The 19,886-nt window shown below is 46.7% G+C and overlaps 1 protein-coding gene across 1 annotated transcript in view; it reads left to right on the top strand.

The window, feature by feature from the left end:
* The first annotated feature begins 4,180 nt into the window (after positions 1–4,180).
* Positions 4,181–19,886, top strand: part of ZNF687 (zinc finger protein 687) — a 259,083-nt gene continuing 243,377 nt past the window's right edge. Inside the window, exon 1 of the mRNA XM_078670295.1 lies at positions 4,181–4,449. The gene's annotated coding sequence lies outside the window, so the exon portion shown is untranslated. The remainder of the gene's footprint in view (positions 4,450–19,886) is intronic.

Genomic DNA, 19,886 nt, shown 5'->3' on the forward strand with positions numbered 1-19,886 from the left:
CGAGATACTGCGACTAGCCCGAATGTGGTAAAGAGTAGTTTGATTTTTCCTGCCTGAATGGGCTCAGCACACTTGCATCTTCTAATGCTGATAAATGCAGATTTCAGGTCATATCTAGGCAATGTGAAGATTCAACAGGATGGGACCAAGTTCCCAGGAATCAGCAAGGTTAGCCAGAGATATTGCAACTCTCCTTAATTGGGAAACAGCCTTTACAACAACAACGTCTTTACAAAGCCTGCCTTTACAACAAAAGTTTTTACTGTGAGTATGCCTTTACCATGGATGCCTTTAAAAAGAGTTTTGTTGTTAAAGCATGAATGGTAAAAACATAGTCATAGTAAAAAAAAAAGGTAACTATTAAATGTAAGTATTAAGTGTTTATATATGTTTATATGTGTGTACACATGTATAAATATATATATATATTTATTTATCTATGCCTGCCTGGTGTGAAAAAAGCATTTTTTTTCTGGCAGGACTCTTACTGGATCTGCGGCTTCTGCTAACCCCCCCCCCCCCCCCCAAAAAAAAGAAGCAAGGGCTCCTGCACTTCTCTACTAATTAGCCCCTGGGTGGGCCAGTTGCTGGGGGTATAAAGACTAACACAAAATTAAAGGAGGGGCGCACAGGGCTCCCCTTCTTGGGCATTTGTATGCATGCGGACCACCACCTCCCTGGGGCTTATGCTGTTTAACGGGGTGCATAAACCCCCCCCCCGCCTGCCTTTTCCCATGGGGCTAATGGTAAATAAATTGGGGGGGCCTAGTAGACCACCACCTCCCCGGGGCTATTTTCTTTGTAATGGAGGCCTCACGGATCCCCAGGGACCACCACCTCCCCTGGGCCAAATTCTATTTTTAAAATGGGAGGGGGCTGCGCTGCCCTCTCCCAGGCAGTTCTCGGCCCCGAGGACAGCCACCACTAAATCAAAGGAGGGAGCTGCGTGATATTGATATTGTACCGATACCCGTCGATATTCAGGTTTCCTTATACCCAAATTCAACCAGAAAGAACAAGGGTCTCTGACATCCAAGGAACATTGGGAGCACACTGAGGTGTTAGGACACCAGGATAACACAAGGCAAGCCATTTCGCTGTCGCTCTGTCGGGGCAGCAACCTAACAAGTGCTTTGTTTTTTTACTCTTGCATGAGCACGGTGTCAGTGTAACTGGGGTCTGAGCTACGACTTGACTAGGGTTTGGCTAACTTTGAGAGCCTGGAGAGAGAACCCCTTCTCAAAATTGTGGTATTCTTCAGCCTAGAAGGAGCATGTAGCACATGGTCCTTTTAAAGTTTGTGCTGTTTCCGTCAATGTTGCCAGCATCGATTACTCTTCTGCATCCTTCAGAAGCTGTAATTGTTCAGCAGTGGGCAGTGCTCTCAACTGCCTGCTCACCACATCCAACTCAGTTAAATCTTCAGGCATCACTATTGACAATAGCCTTACTCTTACTTCCCACATAAAAGATTTGGCCAAAGGAGCTCTCTTCACTCTCCGCTATCTCAAGAAAATTAAACCCTTCATTCCTGCTGATGACTTCTAATAAGTGGTCCAAGCACTGGTCATGTCGAGAATCGACTATGGTAACGCTATCCTCGCTGGAACACCTAAAGCCCACTTAGCACTACTCAAAACTGTGCTTAACCTAGCTGCCAGGCTTATCTCTGACTGCAAACGCTTTGACCACATCTCCCCTACCCTCAAAGCCCTCAATTGGCTGCCTGTCGAAGGCAGATCCTCTTACAAGATTGCATGCATTACACATAAAGCCCTGCATCAAAACACCCCGCGTACCTCTCTGATAAACTCCACAAAGCAGGCTGTTCCCGACCAACGAGGAGTTCCAATGCCCTCGTTCTAGTCCCACCCCTGTTACATAAGAAACGCACTCAATTTCGCTCCTTCTCCGGTAACGCTCCTAGCATCTGGAATAGCCTCCCGAAAGACCTGCGTTGTAACCCCTACAACCTAAGCTTCAAAAAGGACCTAAACTGCATCTCCTCCACAAATATTGGTGTCCTTAATCTTTGTTTTGTCCACTGACACTCTCTCAACTAACCCCTGTCAGGTTCCCCTCTTCTGACCTCATGTCTTACTTCTCCCCATTCCCCCTCCCCACTTCTCTCCCTCATGCGACTCGCTCTCCTTCCCCCTTATTCCCCTCCCTTCCTTCCTGGACCTTATCCCTACTATCCCCATCCACATTCTCCCGCCTTCTAAACTTCTTCCCCTTCCTTTTCTCTACCCTCCCACCTTAACCTAATTATTCACTGATTGAACAAGTGTATGCATTATCTCTATGTTAATAGCCCCTGGAATAATCTTTTTGTTGGTTCTAATGGTTCCGATTGCTATTGCATTCTACAAAAGTTATATTTCCGTTCTGCCTCAAGCTCCTGTAAAGCACTGATACCCCTGGGTCTAGTCAGCGCTATATGAAACTTGTTTAATAAATAAGTGTTGCTTATGTCACCAATTATCATCCTTGCCCTTTTGTTTTTCTTTTACTCCTTCAACAGCATCTCTGCTTGGCACATGTGCCCTCTCTCCAATTACCTCCCCTTTTTGGTTTAAGGCACACAGCATCCTACTGCCTTTGGCTAAACTGGCTAATCCCGGTTATAGTTTGAACATCTGACTCTGACCTCACCCATCACCCCACCAGATGCTGTATCCTAGAACACAATAATGGCTCTCAGTAATCATGCATGGCATGAAAACACTTCCCAGATAGGCTTAAAACGCCCTCCCATCAGAGGCGCAACTAGAGTCAAATTTCGGTGGGGGCTATGAAAAATTTCGGGGGGGGCTGAACTTTTAATCAGTAGGCAGAGTGGAGCTGCAGGGGCTCTTAGAAGGGGTGAAACAACTGCAAGACCAAATTACCACTCAAATGGTCTTTTAATGACCTGTGAAACGTTCGGGTGCGGCTCTGTGTGTGCCCGGGATCTGTCTCATCCCGGGCTGCCACACACGACGGGGGGGGGGCTGAAGCCCGGTGAGTTCAATGGGTGTTGCGCGCCTGCCTCCCATCCACACACCCTACGTAGTGTAGCTTGCTATCCGTGTAGGTAAGCACTTCAGTTGCCCACATGGTGGTAGTAAGTGCTATACAAATGCTACAATAACATAAAAACAAAAAATGGACCGGTCCCAAGCCCAAAGTAAGCAGACAATAGGTTTTTTCGGAACCACTCAGCTTGCACTGTCTGTTAGGCAAGACCTAAAAATCGATGTGGCTTTCTTCGCACCGGATAAAATCTGACTGGAGTAAGAATTTACCTGGTGCTCTAAATGCAATCCAATTACACGTGTTTTTTGCGGAATAACTTGCAGATTTTTTACCCCCCAAAAAACCTGCATATTCTGGTAAATACCATTTCCCACTACAATATATTGACAGGTTTGACCTGCTGATATTTGTCACAAAACTCATAATTGGGATATGTGCGTAACAGCAGTTAGCGCATATAGCAAACATTTCGGGCTGTCCGTAATGAAAGTCATAGAATATGTATTGTAGCGTTTCCCAAATAGTATTCACAGCAGTTCAATGACGCAAATTAGGGGCCCGAAGACTGCTGCCTGACAAGCCCTGCACGTCAAAACATCCAGCATAAGTGGCGCAGCCAGTGTGTCGTGCCCGAGAGCAAGGAAGGTAATGGGTCACCTGGCCGCTGTTTGTACTGTGAAATAGCGAAATATTCAGCTAACAGATGGCTCTTCATGCTTCTGGTCCCCTGCATACATGCCAATAGACCTGTTTCAGGCGGGAGACTACCGATTTTTCAAGCCAAATATGGCTTTATTCTAGCTGTTTCCCGCTTGAAATCGCATTTTCTGCTCTCCCACGTCCCTGTCCTAAAATGTTGGCATGTATGCCCTGGTGCCACTGCACCTGCTGCACCAATGGAAGCCCCTCTACAGCATGCTGGCGACCTCCCAGCTGGAGCTGAAACGTGCAGGTGAAATAGCATGCTTCTGAAACGGTGTCCCGGGCTTATGTCTAAAGTAGAGACACGTTGTGCACGACAAGCTTCTCTCTGGAGCCGAAGAGGAAAAGGTTGTCCCTTTTCCGCGTCTATGAAAGGCGGGCTTAACGAGGAGCCAACGCGCAGCTTGGAATTTGATTGATAAATTTACTAACCAATAAGGAAGCAGAATGCAGAAAAGCCAGAACGGAGCGAATTGATAGACCTAGCCTCTGACCAACGACGTGGGCGCGGTGATGCTTGGCGGATAATACAGTTGGGAGACACCATTGATGGCAGATAGGGGGCGAAATGTGGCGATGAGGCCGCGGGGGTCCTGCGGCGTTCCCTTCGAAAGGAGCGTTCCAGTGTCCGTTACGGCAGGAGAAGCCTAGCTGCGCGAGGAGCTGGGCAGCGCACGTGACCAGAATTCTATGATTGAAACACATGCGGCAGGGCCCCAGAACCAGCGGGTAAGATGGGCGACTTATACCCGCCCCCTCAGGCCGCTTCCTGTGCAGACCGGAAACGAAGGTGCAAGTGTTAGCAGAGAGGGTTTCACCATCTTGCAAATACACAAAAATCCCCTTGCCGTTAAGGAGTTGCCTCAATGTGACTAATATGAGGATGGGGTTGTGGCTCCGTGTAGGCCATGCAACCAGCGTTTGTGTTCAGCAGTGAAAGTGAAGTAAATTGAGACTATAATCACCCACTTCTTAATATGTATTGGAATAGTAAATGGATAGAGAGGAGAGAAAAGCACACAAGCATGCCTTCTCGTGCAGCTCCCCAGTAGTTGTTACATTCACAAGCATGCAGCCCAACGTATAAGAGATGCACATGCAAAAGCCCTACTGAATGTTGGAGGCATTGCCCCCTCCCCATTGTTGTCCCCGGGGGATCATCATCCCCTAATAGCCCTGCACCCAGTGCAAGAGTTTGCACCCCCGACTGCTTGGGTTTCCCTATAGGATAGAAAGCTTATCATCATCATCATCGCCTATCAACACATATCTTACAAGAGTTGCCCTACTCAATAAAAGAGTACCAACTGATAACATATCTCACACAGGTCTAAGGGGACATCTAGAGCCTGTGTTGTACTCATGATCCCTAAATATTTGCTGGTGCCTGCACCATAACCAGGGCCACGGGAATTATACGGTAGAGGAGGACCAAATTATGTGGCAGGGTTGACTACATAATGCGTCAAGCATTATTCTGTCATTTTTACACAGGATAATGCTTTCTGGGGAAAGGTTTCACCTCATTATTACAAATTTAAAACCCAAATCCAACAATAAGCAACAAAAGGGGACTAGTCAACCTTTGCAGAGGGTCTTCTACTGCTTGTCTACAGGTGTTGCATTTTTAGTAACTTTTGATCCGTTAGAGTTAGAAACATTTTTTGTTAAAATCTGCAGATTATGAAGCAGATGATGGGTAAACTGGCAAATGCTGCAACTGCATAATTATGCGCAAAATGCAGTTGCTGTCAAACCACATAATTCCAGTGGCCCTGCCCATAACCAACGGACTCACTCGGAAACTGGTATGGGCTGAAGCTCAAGAACGCCCAAATCTCTTTTAATCTCTATTTCCTGTTTGTAACAGTCCTTGAGGCAGATTTATGAGGCATTTGTGAAGTCTTTCCTGGGTGTCCATCTTGATCAATTACACAATTTTCTATTTGAATGGCTGCTGGGTGTCGACACAAGGTCATAAGTTCATTTCCATGTTTACTTCTCTGCTCATTGGTTTCAAGAGAGGGCTTTGATGGAGCCCACCGTTCTGTGGTGTGAAGGATATGTGCCTGTGCACTCAAACGTACTTGACATACACAGAGGGACACATAGTGGTGTGCTCTAAGCTGTCATGCTGCTCAAACCCAATTCACATATTTCTTCATGGTTGTTCCTGAATCTGTTTCACCATGGCGATGGCCACTAGGGAGTAATCTTGTGATGGCAAATTTTCACATCGTTTAGATACTACTAGAATATTGTGCCTTGGAAGGAAGCCACACTTTCTAGCTTTACTCTGCCAAGCAGTCCGTTAGTAGCCCATATATTTCGCAGTTTGGAGTTATGCTGTCAAAGGATGTGTGTTTTATGATTTTCACTACTAAATACTGGGTGAAACTGTTAATTACTACCATTAGGTAGTAGTCTTTCAGGATCGTGCTGAAGTCACTGTTGACTTCGCTGCATGGCATGCTTCATTCCTCTCCAGTTGTGACAAGTGTTTGTGCTTTGCATGGTTAGTGGCTTGGAGAGGTGGGAATTGCTGACAGATTCTTCCACAACAGCATCCAGATCAAGGAACTGTACTTCTTCAGACCTCGAAAAATGTACTTGCCCACTTGCTAGGGCTAGTCAGATTTTATAAGTGCAAACTATTTTTCAGGCCTCTACCGTTCTGGCAAGAGAGCTCGAGCTGGCTAAGAAAACGTGTTCTGTTAATTTAGAAGTGCCTTTAAAACTGTTTTATGTCTGATCACATTTGCTGTGCCTTCAAAGACAGAGATCAAGTGTCAGCTTATGTTGTCTCACAAATTGTTGCTTATTTTAGCTTGGAGATTGGTGTTTACTTTTCTTTCTCCAACTGTAAAGTTAGAGAATTTTGTAAAGTAAACTGCCTGACAAACTTGATAGGGTACAACAAGTTGTAAATGACAGGTCTTAGGATGTCCGGATATTTTCTAATGCACAACATTTAAATAGTGTGTAAATGATCTGTACAAATATTTCAAAATATATTAGTAGTTAGGAAAGCACTTTTTGTACCTCTGAAGTGTGATAGAAAGAACGTTTTTAATAGGCTCAAAACAAACCAGAGCACTTTATTTTGGAATGTACAAATGATAAACATTGCTGACACCAGATTTCCACACTTTATCGTTCGTTTACACTGTATAGTTTTATCAGTAAAACTATGTCAGAGGGAACATTTGTGGCAATTTCAATGGAACATGTGCTGTCTGTAAATAGCAGTGAACTACCATATCATGCTTCAGTAATATATTTATTAATAGTGAGTGTTTTTAAAAATAAACTAAGAAACATTCCTGCCTCTGCCTTATGACCATGTTTTAGTGAGCTAAGAAGCAAGTCAGGGGGTCATGTGTCCAGTATATGTTGGCTAAACTCTTATTATACGTGGAAACACATTTAATCTATAAAATCAAACAATATGATATGTCTTTTTGTACACCAGATATGCTGAACTCACTTATTTGAAGGTGCTTTTATACGTGATAATGAAGAAAAAGGCCACTCGGTAAAATAAAATATTTGCCTTGGATCACTCAATTTGAGACCTATTTATGTGAAAAGAGCAATACAGGTTATTCAAGTCACTAGGACTGCAGGTGTCGTAACATTTTAATAATTTTTTAAGGCTTGTTTTTCTCTCACTCTGGCCTTTGCTCAGACTAAGCTTTGGTGAGCTTGGTGTTCCATGTGAGCCAATTGTGCCACACAGATCACAAGTCAGTTGTTCCTTGATATGAAATCCACCCGGCTCGTGCACAGATCGCAGCTTACTTTCTACTTTGACTACACAGTGGTTTGGGCCTGGTGGTTCAATGACAATCTTTTTCTCGGAATGACTCACAAGTTGCTCAGAGCTGATGACATTTCTGCCTGCAAAGATTCATCTTACTGAGTGACGCTAACAATGTCTGAAGTAACAACACTTTCGGGCATGCACTTCTGGTCACTAAGTACACGTGTTATTCACTGTGTTCCACTGAGCTGTGTTAATTAGTGGTAGATGTTCGTGGATAATGTGGCAAGTAATGTACAGGGGTATTTACCACTGGCCTGTATTTTATTTCAGAGTTTTGCACCTGTAGCTTTAACCCGTTGGCTGCTTTGAACGTTCTGCGCCAGTGCTGAACGTTCGAAGAAACGGGTGGGGCTGCGTCGGCCAACGGACGTGCGCAGGACTACCGAGGTAGTGCTCGCGACGACCGTTGGCCGACGGCAGCATCGGTTAATGCCCATTTTTAGGTCTCTTCGAGACATGCTGTTTTCAGAATATGGGCCTAAAGCTTTGCCAACTCTCCGCCAATCTTTTTAATTGATCCCTGTCCTATGAAAATGGTGGCTTTTAATTGGTCATTAGGCTTAGTAGTCCCTCCTTACTACCGCCTTGTCTCTTCTTGTAACCTCCCATGAGACACTCCCTGTTACACGTGTTGTTACGCCCTAGGTTTTAATTACAGCCTCAAGGCACTATTTTCGTAAAGGCCTTCAGACAGGATAGGTTTTAATTACAGCCTCAAGGCACTATTTTCTTAAAGGCCTTCAGACAGGACACTTACTTGGTCCTAAACTAGGTTGGTCCTAAACTAGGTTGGCAGTGGCTACTTTACTCACTAGCACATCCCACATTTATGTTAGACCTTCTATAAATTTCCCTTTCTCAGCTCCACATAGAGTACAACCTAATCCGCAATTAATATAATAATTCTTTTTCACATTTCAAAGCTACTAATTGTATATATGGACATAGCTATTTGAATGTATTTGTGGTACTGTCTTGCATGCAATGCATTATGGGTAGGGTGGATTTACCATATCTTCTGCAGGGGGCAATACTATATATGACCAAAAGTTTATAATGCTCACTAGGGACCTCTAGGAGCAGCTTGCGGTACTGCACCTAGACAAGCAGTGCCGGTGCCTTGCTCACTAGGGACCTCTAGGAGCAGTTTGCGGTACTGCACCTAGATATGCAGTGCTGGTGCCTTGTTCACTATGGACCTCTAGGAGCAGCTTGCGGTACTGCACCTAGACATGCAGTGCTGGTGCTTTGCTCACTAGGGACCTCTAGGAGCCGCTTGCGGTACTGCACTGAGACATACAATGCTGGTTCCTGGCTCACTACACAAGCATTTGCAATGCACTATGTCTCGCATTACTGAAAGCATGAGCTACTGGTGTTGCATTATTATTTGCAACGCCAATATCTCAAGCTATCAGTAATGCGAGACCTATTGCATTTTAAATGATTGTTTGATAAATGTGCTGAAAAGGGCGACTTTACTTGAAACAGTGGGATGAAGAAAGGTTGTCTGTGTCAGAAGGAGTATGAGGTGTCCTAGAATGCTTACGCGTGTTTTGGCACGTGCCAGCTCTCAGTTGTTTTGCTAGTGTTGCTATGTTTGGAATGAAGTAACCAGTATGTTGCCAGCCTAAAAAAAATGCATTGCTGTCACATTTTTTTGGCTGCAACAGTTGTCTGTTCTGACGCCTTTGCTATAACACAGATAACCAAAACTCCAATTACTTTTGGTGGTGAGCCCACACTTTGATGTAGAGCTCCAATGAGCCCGATATGATGTCCTTTTATAATAGTGGCAGTGATCACAATGTTACGGACGTTTATCACTCCTTGCAGGTCCAACTGTGCTTCTAAAATTACATTTTGGAAAATGTGCGTTTCTCATAAAATCCCAAAGTTTAACAATTGTATCTTCTGAAGCCCATATGTGTAGGAAACGTTTTGATGCATCTACTCTGTACATGACCCACCTGGCTAACCCCGTCAGATTGCATGGACTCAACATCATCTCCTACGCCGACAACACCCAGCTTATCCTTTTGCAGCCTCCACTACCAGAACCAGCTTCCACAGATGTAATAGGAATGTCACCGACTGGATGATGGACAACTGTCTCAAGCTCAACACGGAAAAGACGGAAGTCCTCATCTTTGGGAATAACACCTCGCCACAACACTTGGTGGCCAGATGAAATCGGTTCTTCCCCTGCTTCGACAGACCACGCCCACAACCTCAGCCTTATGTTGGACAGCAAGTTATCTATGCAGAAACAGGTGAACACAGTCTTGCCCGCTTTCTTACACAGCATACGCATGATCCGTAAGATTTTCAGATGGCTCCCTACTAAGACCAGAAGGACCATCACTCAGGCCCTAGTCACCAGCAGGCTGGACGACGGCAACACTCTCTACATAGGAATCACTGCACGCCTCCTTAAGAGACTGCAGACAATACAATACAAGACTCAGCAGCAGAACTCATCCTCAACCTCCCCAGACAGACTCACATCACCCCGCCCCTCAAGAAGCTTCACTGGCTACCGATCCAGAAGAGATGCCAGTTCAAGATGCTTACCCACGCATACAAAGGCCTGCACTACAAAGAACCAGCATACATCAACAAATGAATGACCTTCCACTAACCAACCAGACGCCGGCAATCCGCTCCCTCTTCCTCGCAGACACCCCCTGGATCAGCCAAGCCAATGGCGGAGGGCGCTCCTTCTCTTGACTGACGGGCAAATCCTGGAACGACCTCCCCCTGCACCTTAGGAATGCCGAGTCGCTCTGGGAATTCATGAAAGGACTTGACCTGGTTGTTCGAATGAACAGAGCACCACAAAGCAACTAGCTGTTCAGAATGCCTTGAGACCAGGAGGATCTCAGGGCATTTTGTCTGTTCTGGAGCATCTTTCTTTGTGCCTCCTCTTGTTAGCTGGTTTAGACGAGCAATGATTGGTTGAGAGTAAAGCTTAGAATATTTACACAACAAAAATTGCATTGATTTCAGCATGTGTGCCAAACAGGGTTCCATCTCTGCCTCTCAGACTTGGTGCTTCTGGTCTGTCATTGTCTGCCCTTAAGAGCCATAGCATATTCTTAGCCCTCTCTCCCTATGTGTGCTCTCTAGATGTATAGAAGTGGAATTCAAGGTACCAAACCAGGCTTGGCAGGTCAGTGTCACCTAAGTTCTCAATCACACTACTCCCCTTCCGTGTATGTATATTGTTCTTAGGCCTTGTCATATCTCTTAATACCCCAGTAAACCTGTTACCTGGCATCTGCATGTAACTCAGACCTCCACTTTTGATGCATCCCACTTTATGTTCAAATTATCCGTAGAGCCTGCAGGATGTTCACAGTAATCAATTATCACATTCTAATTGTTCCCCTAGAAAGCCATGTTCTGCAGAATAGATGCTTGTAAGTCCAAAAGATGGGATGCATACACGTGGTCTGCCCCACTGCAAAGATATGAAAAGAGGGTTATTATCAGATACTGTCCTACTCAGGTACTCTTTATTCGCCGCTGGGTGAACCATACACATATTGAAGAAAATCTTATCTAGTCTTGTCTGTAGCTGGTGGAAAGGTGAACAGAATGAGTACTCATGATCATGAGGTGGCATTCTCGCCATACATCCAGGAGACCACAGTGCATTCACCAATTCCTGAGTACTGTTGTCATCTTTTTTGCCTAGCTTTGTAGGTCAAGGACGAGGACGACCTATCAAGCAAGCAATTCGCATCACAATTTAAAGTGACCGCCCTATGGTACCAGCTTAGTGTGTACCCCTACTAATCGTCCAATGGCATCAAGTAAGAAGCCTACCCGGAGAATGGCTGGTGCTTGCGCACATCTGATTTAGCAATGTTTTGTCAAGTCACCTCTGAACCAGAAAATATCGTCCCACTATAAGTTTACAGTATCCTTGCCATCATCCATATGATTACCCCTTGGGCATAGGATAGAAATGGTGTTTAGCTGACCGCCCCCTCATTGTGCCAATCTGGTGCTGTTTTACCTCCTCTAAGTGCTTTTGGGAAGATTAAATGAGTTACCCTGCATATTAGAAATGCCACTATCTCATGTCTCTTGCCTGGATCTGCTATGCCACCTGTCTCTGCGCCCCCCACCCTTTTTTTTACCAACCATCGTACAATGGGTCTGAAGGAGAATATCTTCCTACAAGGGGAGAGGAGTGCAGTAGCCCTCCTCACTAGTAATTTAATAACACCCATGAACAGAAACCCATTCAAGGGCAGTTTCACCTCTTAACTGGTCCAACAACAAAAGAAAACAAAATGTTATTTAGGAGCTGCATACAAGATCGGGAGGATCAAATAGATTAGGCACCAAAGCTCCACAGTCCCTCTGGGCCTAACACGACTAATTGGTGCCAGCACTGGAGGTGGGCTACTTTATGCTTGTGCTTTAGGGTGATTCGTGTTGCTCTAGATGCAAACCAAATATAAGCAATAAGAGAGGGCAAGAAAATGGAAAAAGGTTTAGACCACCAGATGCTCCCTGTACACCATCCATTTATATATGTTTCCAAGATCACCAAAAACCAATAATTCCAACTGGGACCAAAGCGCGCCACATCGGTGAACAGAAGCATTTGCCTCAGTAAACTCCTCTCACATAATTTAATCTGCCATCATAGGGGAAATCGCGGGCCCTATAACACTGTTGCTGTCAAGTTCTCTGAATATTCCCGACTTTGACGAGGATGCTTCAAGCCTGACAAACTTCAAAGCTCCCACCTGTCGCCTTGGGTCCACGCCACCTTTAGCCCTAGCCCGCTCCTCTGGTGCTTGAGACCTGGAGGGAGGCTTGGCAGCAGGGAAGAGGCCCTTTCAGCTATGAAAGTCACTTGTGGGCTGTGGAGTTGCTTAGCTAGTCATCTAACAAGAGTTTGATACTGGGACCTTCTGCATTCTCACAGAGCCAGACTAGATTGATCTTGTTCTTCCTGGAGTGGCCTTCTGCATCCTCAGCCCAATATTCTGAAAGTCGCAGTCTATTCTTTAGAACTTCAGCCTTATTGTACAGTTCTGTTATTTTATGTAGGTCTTTGCTCAGGTGAGGGAGGCCTCTGAAGTGTCACCAGTTATGTGGTTCTACCCTGAAGGGATCCACATATAAGGATACTACATCAATTGTGTTTCCAAGACAGAGATAGTGTCCTAGATTGCCTTAAGTATACAATCAAAATTGTCACTGGTTTCCTTGGCTCTAGTTACCCCATCTAGTGCTTCGATTGTCTTGGATCTCCACTACCTTGATCACCATGCAGTGCCCTGCTCAGGAGGTGATAAATGGCATAGAGTCCTCAGTACCTCTACTAAGAAGTATTAGTGTGGCGGAGACTCGTCTGGGTTTTTGCCTGGGTGCAATATCAAATACGCAATGAGTAAACAAATGCTTTGTCCATATTCCATGGAATCCCAAGCACCTGAGATATAAGATTGCTAAAAGTGACTTACGAAGAACAAACATTTTGTATTCAGTTTATAAAATACCACTGTTTATTGCATTAACTAGATGTAGTGACTGTACCATTATAGTTCTGTTTATTATAATAATTGTTAAGGCAAGTAATGAGCTGAATAAGATCTGTGTAAAAGATGTCTTGGTGCATGTCCCAATAATTGCCTGGGACGACCTTAAGCTTGGGATTCCGTGGCATCAGGTTTGGCCTGCTTTCTCATGACTCCAAATACTCAGTGCGTTCCGGGCATTGTCATTGGACTGTGTTTCTATCAAGAAGTATTTTAAGGAACAGAAGAATGGTATGGGGTTTTCATTGCCCATTAATTTGACATTAGACTCCATATTGCTGAAATAGCAAGGGATCACAATTTCACCTTCATTGTAGACTGAAATATGCAAGCTTAATTTTATCTGCACTAAAAGGGCCAATCTAAAATAACTTACATTTTATTCAAGATGGATGTTACACTACATGTCCTACATTCTCTACAAATTTCACAATCAGATTTCCAATAGATATCCAAGTTGTTGAAACTGTAACTTTGAGGGCTGTTTTATATGAGGTGGTCCTGTCCTCATCTGAAAATATACTTGCATAGAAATGTTTTCCTTTATTAGCTCTTGTATGGAAGTCCAAAGTCACCCTTCTGGGATATAACTGCTATATAGGGTGCTTAGAACAAAGTGTTGTAAAAATTGTCTTGATGGTAGTTCAAATGGGGCTCTTGTTCATGTTTATAGCTACCCAGTGCCTCTTTCACAGTTTCAAAAGCAGTTGAGATCATCTCTGAAATAGCGTACAGTTTCTCCAGCATTTGATCTTTCATAGATTCACATGCTTGAATAATTCCCCGGCGTCCGACTGGGAACCCCCGGTATACTTTCCAACAGCAGTACATACTTAAACATTACTCCATCATTAACTCGTAGGCATTTTCTCCAACCTATCCTCTCCTCATCCTTATATGACATAAACTCCAGCCAATCAGAATGCCCTACCTACAGCTGTTCTCCCACTGGTGCTTTTGTCAGATTTTTTACTGCACGTTAGGAGTAAGGAACCCTCTCTGACAGCTCTTACAGAGAGAAGGATTTTTCAAAGTATGGCAGAGGCAGCATTGAAAGTCTTTATGTAAAACATGCTTATCATTTGGGAAAAAAGAAGATTTACGTGGAGGACTCAAATGAATAAGTGTCTTTACTGTTTGAATCCAGAACACAAACCAGTTGACTGCGAGATATGTCAGACTTTCTCAGTCAAGACTTTGAAGGTCAGATAAAGACGTCTGGCTCTGACACTTTGAAGAAATTGATAGATGCAGGATAAAACGCAAAAAAGATAAACGACCCTCTGACTCTGCTATTAAGAGTAAGATATCAGATCCAAGACACTAAGTCACAAAGCAATTTCTTATCTGCTTTCATAGCAGATTTATGTCCAATAACCATCACGGTTAACACAATAAAAAATGTGTTTTGATCTATTCTTTGCTTTGGACCCTTAAGGGAAATATTAATACTAACTTTTTTTTTTTTTTTTTAATTCTTTATTGTCAGGAGTTCAAAAAGAGATATTCATACTTTCATTCGTTAGTTGTGGTTACATATCATTGGGACGTGCCCTCAAGAGGGCAAAGATTGAACACAGTGTACATCAGTAACTATCTTTTTCAGTGACGGCCTAGTATCAGAACAGTGAATAAAGCAAGCATATGCATATCATGGCCCAGTTTTGACCCCTGTCCATAACGAATACCCCGTTAATGCAATTTTAATACATTTATCCGACATTAACTATATGAGGTCTTAGAGAAAACCAAGAAGAACAAAAAACAAAAGAAGAAACAAACATTAAACCCAACAATGGTCATCGTTGTGCAATTGAGTGCGTCCATTGACATATAGCATCTTACAGGCTCAGCCATTTATCACGTCACCTTCGTTAGTAGTGTGCACCCGCCGCCTCCTGGCCCCCCTCCTCATTACGCTGGCACTTCCTCTACCACTAGTCCTCGTCTTCTTCTGATTCCGAGTCCTCACCCTCCGGCAAAGCCTCACACGGTTCGCCCCTATATTTATTCCATGGCGTCCATACCTGATTCCACTTGCGGGGACAGGCTCTCAAAACATACACTGCTCTTTCCTTCACCATAAGGAGGTCCATGTTTCTCATCCACCTTGCCTTCGTCGGCAACTCCGGGGCACCCCACCTCTGTGCAATGTCTCGTTTGGCCACTGTTACTGCCAGTGTGACCCACAGTTGTCCATATCTGTTCAGATCTGTTGGGCCCCAGATGTTCAGCAGGCACTTACGAGGCTCCGGCAGGACAGATACACTGATGGCCTGTGAGACTGTACGCATGATCTGCCTCCAGTATTCCCTGATTTGTGGACATTCCCATAACGTGTGGATGAGAGTTCCCTCCTCCCCGCATCCCCTGAGGCAGTACGGGTGTGGTGCCCTCCGTATCCTGTGCAGTAGTGTGCGGGTGTAGTAGGTGCGATGTAGTATCTTAAGCTGTACTAGGCGGAATCTAGCCGAAATACCTACTTCCCGTGGCGAGGCCATTGCCTCGTTCCACTCCATTTCATCCATGTCACCCAATTCCCCCACCCATCTCTCCTTAAGTCTCTGCGTGGGGTCTGGCAGGTTATTAATCAGTTTTTTGTAGGTGAGTGAGGTCGCTTTCTGCTCCATGAATTCGGTGAGTAGCCTGTCCTCTAATGGCGATGATTCTGGGAGTGTGGTGTTTGGTGGGATTGCTTGTAACAGAGCATGTCTAATTTGTATATAACGGTATGTTTCAGTGGGGCTCAGGCCGTATTGCAGTTGGAGCTGTGGGAAAGGAATGACCGTGCCTTTGTCCCAGAGATCCCCTACCACCGAGATCCCTATGTCGTCCCACCTCGCAAACCCCTTACAGGTCCGCAGGTTTCCCAGTGTTTTAGTGTCCCACAACGGGGTTAGCCTGGTGATTTTACCCTTCCATCCTAGGCGTGATTGTGCCGCGTGCCAAAGTGTCGCCGTGTGGAATGTTGGGCCAAGTAGGGCTTTCACTTGCGGGTAATTGTACAGCACCGAAAGCATGCCCTCAGTCCCCAGCTGTGACCAATCTGCCTTATATGCGGGGTCCTCCCGTGTGACGTGGATCCAATGATTAATAACCTTAAGCTGCGATGCCCAGTAATATAGTTGGAGATTAGGTAATGCAATCCCCCCCTCGTACCAGCTCCTCACCAATTTAGTCTGTGCTATCCGTGCTGGACCATTACTCCATAGCAGACTGGAAACCAAAGCCGCCACCTGTCGAAAGTATTGTGGGTTAACTACATATGGGGAGTTTTCGAGCACATAAAGAAATCTAGGGAGAGCCATCATTTTATAGAGTGCCGCACGCCCCAGGAGGGTCAGTGGCAGTGCAGCCCAGTATTTAACATCAGTACGCAATCACTGCAGAGGTGGCTGCAAGTTTTCGGTATAGAACTGTTTAGCATCGATCGTCACAAAAATACCCAAATATTTAAACGAGGAGGTGGTGATCTCGAGGGGACAGTCAGCCGGCAACACCGGACCCGGGCCCTTGAGGACATAGAGGACAGACTTGGACCAGTTCAAGGTATAGCCCGAGGCCTTGCCATGTTCATCGCAGACGGCCAACAGGGCGGGGACCCCCTCAGTCGGCCCGGTCATGTAGATCAGCATGTCGTCTGCGTATAGGGAGACCTTGTCCTCCCACCCGTCATCCCAAGTGATGCCCCGGAATAGCGGCGTCGCTCTGAGCAGGATCGCCAGCGGTTCTAGTACTATCGCAAATAGTAGGGGCGATAGTGGGCATCCTTGTCTAGTTCCCCTCCCCAGTGGAAAGGTCGACGATATGTGGCCATTTGCAACCACCTGCGCCATCGGTAGGGTGTAAAGTAGTCGCACCCATGCTAGATATTGAGGGCCGAAACCCATCCGAGTCAGGACAGCAAACAGGTATTCCCACTCCACCAGATCAAATGCCATTTTAGCATCTAGGGAGAGTATCGCAGCCTGTTCCGTGAGAAGGTGTGCCCTTGCCAGTACCCCATGTACCCTTCGCAGGTTCAGTGCTGTACTCCTGTGTGGCATGAAGCCCGATTGGTCAGGGTGTATCAGGGCACTCAGGTGCTTGGTCAGACGACTGGCCAGGAGTTTCGCCAGGACCTTTGCTTCTGTGTTAAGTAGGGAAATGGGTCTGTACGAGGCGCATTCCGTCGGTGGCTTGGCCGGTTTGGGGATAGCTACTATAGTGGCCGTACGTTGGTCGAGTGGAAGCAGTGCCCTTTTTGCGCTGTCTTTATACATGTCTAATAATGGCTTGGCCAGCACCGAGTCCACCGCCTTATACCATTCCACAGGAATTCCGTTGGGGCCCAGGGCCTTACCGGACTGCAACGCCTGTATCGCTAACTGGACCTCCCCCTCCGTCAGATCAACATCAAGTTCCTGCCGTGCTTCAGGTGTAAGCACAGGGATGGAAATGTGACTGAGTGATGCTACGGCCTCCTGTTCAGTGACCGTTCGCGTCGGTGTATAGATCCCCTGGAAGTGGTGAGCTAGTGCCTGGACTATCTGTTCCGGGTGAGTCTGTTGGTGTCCCCTTGCATCGTATAGCCGTTGTATCCCCCTGTTACTGCCTCCCCGCTTATCCAGCCATGCCAGCATCTTCCCTGCCTTATCGCCCACATCGTAAATGCGGTGCGCGGTGTTTGCAAGGTGCCCTTTAGTGACTGTAGTGAGGTGGGCCTGGTGTTGCTGCTGACGGAGCTGTAACTCATGTGCTGTGTCAGGGGTGGGGTCCGCCATGTGCGCACTGTTCGCCGCGTGTAATGCCAATTCCAAATTAGCCAGTCCAGCTCTGGACTCCCTTTTATACCCAGTAATGGCCGATATGGATGCCCCTCGCATGACCGTTTTGTATGCCTCCCACAGTACTGAGGGTGAGGTGACCGATCCCGTGTTCTCATGGAAATAGTGTGTCGTAGTCAACTTAAGTTTCTTCCTGATGCCAGGTATCCGCAGATAAGTGGGATAGATTGGGTACAGCCTAGCTCGCTTACGTTCTTTAGTAGATAGGTGAAGGGAGATCGGGGAGTGGTCAGAAATGCCTCTCGGCAGGATTTCAAGCCCGTCCACTAAGCCCAGCCCCACCCCCAGAAAGAAGAAGTAGTCAATACGGGAGAGGCTATCGTGGGGTGCTGAGTAATGTGTGTATTGCTTCGCTGTGGGGTTCAGGTGACGCCATACGTCCGTGAGGCCCATGGCCGTCAGGAATCCAGGAAGTGTGGCAGCCCCTCTGTGTCGATCCCGCACGGGAAAGGTGTCTAGTAGGGGGTCCGCTATAGCATTGAAGTCTCCCCCTAGTATCATATCCCCCTCCGGGAGATCGATAAGAAATTGGCTGAGTGCTGGTAACGCTGTAGAATGTAGTGCTGGGGGGATGTATACCGATACCACATTCAGGGCCCTTCCCTCCCACTGGCCTGAGAGTGGCGCAAACCGCCCCTGGTCATCTTTTTTGTGACTTGTGACCAAAAAGGATGAGTTGTTTTTGAGGAGTATTCCGGTGCCTCTGGAGCCAGAGGTAAACTCGGAGTGTACTGCCATGGTGTAGCCACGCCTGTTTAGTGCTTTGCAAGTGGTCCCCGCTAGATGTGTTTCCTGCAGCAGCACTAGTTCAGATTTATGTCGTTTAATAGTTTGCAGCACTAGACCACGCTTAATTTTATCCCCCAACCCTCTGACATTCCACGTAAGGAGCTTCAGTGGGGGCACCAGTGTCGCTACAGGAGTATCCCCTGCGGGTATTGCTTGGCTGTGTTGTGCCATTCGGGTTTACCACCCATGGTATCAGTGTGCGGCAATATGGTGAAGCCAGCGTGCGGATGCGGTGCCTGTCGTTGTCGGCTAGTGACGGAGCCATGCCTTGTAGAATTGCAATGGTGATGACCAATAAACGTGACTTGAACTTTAACTTTAACCTCACTACCCCCCTCTCCCCACCCCCTCCCTGCTCCCCTGCACCACGGACGACATCCCGCCCGCATCCCCAACTTGGCAGAGTGCTTTTGTTCCCCCCCTATCTAGTCTTACTTGCTTGTGGGGTTGGTGAGTCCCCTACAGGCTCCAGCCATGACCCGCCCTACTCAGTTCCACCGGCCCGAGGTCCCAAGGGCTGTGTTCAGGTCGTGTTGCATCCAGCTCAGGCAATCAGCCCCTGTTAGGCTGACCAGAATCAAACGGGTCCCTCTCAAGATCGGAGTCCATTCCCCCGGCTGCTCCCTGTTCTGTAGCCGGGCTGACCGCAGGGTGGTCCGTCGTCCCTTCGCTGCGGCGGTCTTGGCGGTCCCCGCGCGGGCGCTGGGGTTTGCCCACCAGTCTCCAGTCATCCAGCCATTCTCGTGCCACCTCGGGGGTGTCGAAAAACCACGTTTTCCCCTCAGCCACAATCCGCAGTTTGGCGGGGAAAAGCATTGAATAGGGCAGGCCCCTATCACGCAGTGTCTTTTTGACTTCAGTGAAGGATTTTCGACGTCTGGCCACCTCGGCCGTGTAGTCTGGGAAGAATGCCAGAGTAGAGTTTTGAATTTTTACCGGCGGTGCCACCCTGGCTGCTTGCAGGATGGCGTCCCTGTCCCTAAAGTTGAAAAGTCTAGCCAGCACCGGCCGCGGTGAGGCTCCTGGCTTGGCCGCACCCCCCGGGACTCGGTGCGCTCTCTCGACGGAGAAGAAGCTGGACAGGCCTTTAGGCTGTAGTTTGGTCTGGATGAGGTCCTCGATGTATAGGTCCATGGCCCCTTTCCCCTCCGTTTCTGGAAG

The sequence above is a fragment of the Lissotriton helveticus genome, chromosome 12 (genome assembly GCF_964261635.1).
Source record: "Lissotriton helveticus chromosome 12, aLisHel1.1, whole genome shotgun sequence".
Taxonomy (NCBI): domain Eukaryota; kingdom Metazoa; phylum Chordata; class Amphibia; order Caudata; family Salamandridae; genus Lissotriton; species Lissotriton helveticus.